Raw genomic sequence first — 5,123 nt, 5'->3', positions numbered from 1 at the left:
GTACCTTTTTCGGAACACGGGATATTACGGTGACGGTATCTATGAAAATGGGATGTCTATTGGATCGAACATGCAGCAAGAGAATTTTTCTGCGAAAACTGCCTGATTTTCGTAACTGACGTTAGGAAAAATCTGCGAAATCTAAGTAAATATTTCTAGGTGTAAATATGCCTTGTATTGTGTTTGAAACATCGGTAATCCACATGCTCACGGTCATTAAATAATGTTTGTCGAAGCCATGATTAATGTAACGTTTTTGGAACACGGAATGTGTCAGTGAGTGAAACTCGGAAAATAACAATTCTACTGGATAGAACTCGCTTGAATTGAATTTTTCTGCGAAAATTTCATGATTTTCGGAAATGGATGTAAGGGAAAACCTGCGAAATCAGAATAACTACATCTAGGGATAAATATGCCTTGTATGGTGAATGAAATTTTGGTAATCCAGATGCTCACACTCATTAGAGAATGTTTGTCGAATTCGTGATGCATGTAAAGTGTACGGAATACAGAGTGTCATATTGAAGGAAACAATGTAAATTACATGTCTATTGGGTAGAACTCGCTTGAAGAGAATTTTTCTGCGAAATGTGCCTCATTTTCAAAACTGCCATTAGGAGAACCATGTGAAATCTGAGAAAATGCTTCTAAGTGTCAATATGCCTTTAATGGTGAATGAAAGTCCGGTAATCCACATGTTAATATCAGTGGAGTAATTATTTTTCAAACTGTGATTCATGTAGCGCTTTTTGAAATGGAATTTCACCGTAATGAAACAATTTAAATTAAAATTCTATTGCGTAGAACTAGCTAGAATAGAATTTTTCGGTGAAAATTGCATGATTATGGAATCTGAAGTTTGGAGAAAGCTTCAAAATGAGAGTAAATATTTCTAGGTGTAAATATGCCTTTATGTTGAAAGACAGTACGGTAATCCACATTTTCACAACATATTAAAAAATCTTTTTCTAATCAGTGGTGCATGTAACTTGTTCGGAACGTGGAATTTCACGGTGACTGAAACAATGTAAACTACTTCTCTATTGGGTAGAACTCGCTCCAAGAGAATTTTTCTGTGAAAACTGCATCATTTTTGAAACTGGCGTTTGGAAAACGCAGCAAAATCTGAGAAAATACTTCTAAGTATCAATATTCAATCTATTGTGATGAAAGTTCGGTAATCCACACGCTAACAAATCTGTAGTGAATATTTGTCGAATCCATTATGCATGTAGCATGTTCGGAACACGGAATTTCATGGCCAGGGATTTTATGTAAATTACATTTCTCTTGGTTAGAAATCACTCCAAGAGATTTTTTCCTGAAAATCTGCCTGATTTTCGAAACTGGCATTAGGAAAACACTGCGAACTCAGATGAATAGATTCTCGGTGTACATATGCATTGTAGGGTGGATGAAAGTTCGGTAATCTGCATGCTAACAACTCTGTAGTGAATATTTGTCGAATCCAAGATACATGAAGTGTGTTTGGGACACAGAATATCACGGTGAGCGAATCTATGTAAAGTGCATGTCACTTGGGTAGAACTCGCTCCAAGAGCTTTTCCTGCGAATTCTGCCTCATTTTCAAAACTGGCATTAGGAAAAAATTTCGAAATATGAGAAAATGCTTCAAAGTGTCAATATGGCTTTTATGGTGGATGAAAGTACGGTAATCCTTATGCTAACAACTCTTTAGTGAATATTTGTCGAATCTGTGCTGCATGTAGCTTTTTCTGAACACGGAATTTCACGATGACGGGTTCTATGTAAATTGCATGTCTATTGGGTAGAACTCGCTCCAAGAGGATTTTTCTGCGAAAACTGCATGATTTATAAACTGACATTAGGAGAAATCTACTAAATCAGAAAAAACTTTCTATGTATAAATATGCATTGTAAGCTGGATGAAAGTTCGGTAATCCACATGTTCACAACTCATTAATGAATGATTGTCAAATCCGTGATGCATGTAACGTGTTCAGAACACGGAATGTCACGCTGAGTGAAATTAGGTATATTACATATCTTTTGGTAAGGACTCGCTCCAAGAACATTTTCCTGCCAAATCTGCCTCATTTTCAAACCTGGCGTTTAAACTAACCTGTGAAATCTGAGAACAGTTTTCAAAGTGTCATTAAGCAATCTATGGTCAATGAAAGTGATGTAATCCACTTGCTAACAACTCTGTAGTGTATATTTTTGAATCCGAGATGCATGTAGCGTGTTCGAAACACGGAATTTCATGGTTTGCGAATCCATGTAAATTAAATATCTATTGTTTTGAACCCGTTCCAAGAGGATTTTGCCGTTAAATCTGCCTCCGTTTCGAAACTGTCATTTGGAAAGCTCTGTGAAATCAGAGAAAATGCTTCTAAGCATCAATATGCCTTGTACTGCGATGAAAGTCCTTTAATCCACATGCAAACAACTCTGTAGTGTATTTTTGTCGAATCCTATCTGCATGTAGAGTGTGCGAAACACGGAATTTCACAGCGGGAGAATCTATGTAATTTACATATCTATTGGGTAGAACATGCTCCAAAAGTTTTTTCCTTAGGAAACTGCCTGATTTTAGAAACTGCTATTAGGAAAAAGATGCAAACTCTGAGTTAATGTTTCTAGGTGTAAATATGCCTTGTATGGTGGATGAAAGTTCTGTAATACACATGTACACAACTCATTAAAAATGTTTCTCAAATCCGTGATGTATATAGTGTATTCAGAACGCGGAATGTCACGTTGATGGAAACTATGTAAATTACATATCTATTGGTGAGAAACCTCTACAGGAGCATTTTACTGTAAAATCTACCTCTGTTTGGAAACTGGTGTTATGAAAACACTGCAAAACCTGAGCAAAATTTTAAGGTGACAATATGTCTTCAATGGTTTATTAAAGATGTGTAATTCACATTCTAACAACTCAGGAGTGAATATTTGTTGAATCCATGGTGCATGTACCTTTTTCGGAACACGGGATATTACGGTGACGGTATCTATGAAAATGGGATGTCTATTGGATCGAACATGCAGCAAGAGAATTTTTCTGCGAAAACTGCCTGATTTTCGTAACTGACGTTAGGAAAAATCTGCGAAATCTAAGTAAATATTTCTAGGTGTAAATATGCCTTGTATTGTGTTTGAAACATCGGTAATCCACATGCTCACGGTCATTAAATAATGTTTGTCGAAGCCATGATTAATGTAACGTTTTTGGAACACGGAATGTGTCAGTGAGTGAAACTCGGAAAATAACAATTCTACTGGATAGAACTCGCTTGAATTGAATTTTTCTGCGAAAATTTCATGATTTTCGGAAATGGATGTAAGGGAAAACCTGCGAAATCAGAATAACTACATCTAGGGATAAATATGCCTTGTATGGTGAATGAAATTTTGGTAATCCAGATGCTCACACTCATTAGAGAATGTTTGTCGAATTCGTTATGCATGTAAAGTGTACGGAATACAGAGTGTCATATTGAAGGAAACAATGTAAATTACATGTCTATTGGTTAGAACTCGCTTGAAGAGAATTTTTCTGCGAAATGTGCCTCATTTTCAAAACTGCCATTAGGAGAACCATGTGAAATCTGAGAAAATGCTTCTAAGTGTCAATATGCCTTTAATGGTGAATGAAAGTCCGGTAATCCACATGTTAATATCAGTGGAGTAATTATTTTTCAAACTGTGATTCATGTAGCGCTTTTTGAAATGGAATTTCACCGTAATGAAACAATTTAAATTAAAATTCTATTGCGTAGAACTAGCTAGAATAGAATTTTTCGGTGAAAATTGCATGATTATGGAATCTGAAGTTTGGAGAAAGCTTCAAAATGAGAGTAAATATTTCTAGGTGTAAATATGCCTTTATGTTGAAAGACAGTACGGTAATCCACATTTTCACAACATATTAAAAAATCTTTTTCTAATCAGTGGTGCATGTAACTTGTTCGGAACGTGGAATTTCACGGTGACTGAAACAATGTAAACTACTTCTCTATTGGGTAGAACTCGCTCCAAGAGAATTTTTCTGTGAAAACTGCATCATTTTTGAAACTGGCGTTTGGAAAACGCAGCAAAATCTGAGAAAATACTTCTAAGTATCAATATTCAATCTATTGTGATGAAAGTTCGGTAATCCACACGCTAACAAATCTGTAGTGAATATTTGTCGAATCCATTATGCATGTAGCATGTTCGGAACACGGAATTTCATGGCCAGGGATTTTATGTAAATTACATTTCTCTTGGTTAGAAATCACTCCAAGAGATTTTTTCCTGAAAATCTGCCTGATTTTCGAAACTGGCATTAGGAAAACACTGCGAACTCAGATGAATAGATTCTCGGTGTACATATGCATTGTAGGGTGGATGAAAGTTCGGTAATCTGCATGCTAACAACTCTGTAGTGAATATTTGTCGAATCCAAGATACATGAAGTGTGTTTGGGACACAGAATATCACGGTGAGCGAATCTATGTAAAGTGCATGTCACTTGGGTAGAACTCGCTCCAAGAGCTTTTCCTGCGAATTCTGCCTCATTTTCAAAACTGGCATTAGGAAAAAATTTCGAAATATGAGAAAATGCTTCAAAGTGTCAATATGGCTTTTATGGTGGATGAAAGTACGGTAATCCTTATGCTAACAACTCTTTAGTGAATATTTGTCGAATCTGTGCTGCATGTAGCTTTTTCTGAACACGGAATTTCACGATGACGGGTTCTATGTAAATTGCATGTCTATTGGGTAGAACTCGCTCCAAGAGGATTTTTCTGCGAAAACTGCATGATTTATAAACTGACATTAGGAGAAATCTACTAAATCAGAAAAAACTTTCTATGTATAAATATGCATTGTAAGCTGGATGAAAGTTCGGTAATCCACATGTTCACAACTCATTAATGAATGATTGTCAAATCCGTGATGCATGTAACGTGTTCAGAACACGGAATGTCACGCTGAGTGAAATTAGGTATATTACATATCTTTTGGTAAGGACTCGCTCCAAGAACATTTTCCTGCCAAATCTGCCTCATTTTCAAACCTGGCGTTTAAACTAACCTGTGAAATCTGAGAACAGTTTTCAAAGTGTCATTAAGCAATCTATGGTCAAT

The sequence above is a fragment of the Camelus dromedarius genome, unplaced genomic scaffold, assembly GCF_036321535.1.
Source record: "Camelus dromedarius isolate mCamDro1 unplaced genomic scaffold, mCamDro1.pat HAP1_SCAFFOLD_178, whole genome shotgun sequence".
In the NCBI taxonomy this organism is placed as follows: domain Eukaryota; kingdom Metazoa; phylum Chordata; class Mammalia; order Artiodactyla; family Camelidae; genus Camelus; species Camelus dromedarius.
The sequence above is the reverse complement of the archived record's forward strand: the minus strand, read 5'-3'. Positions refer to the sequence as shown.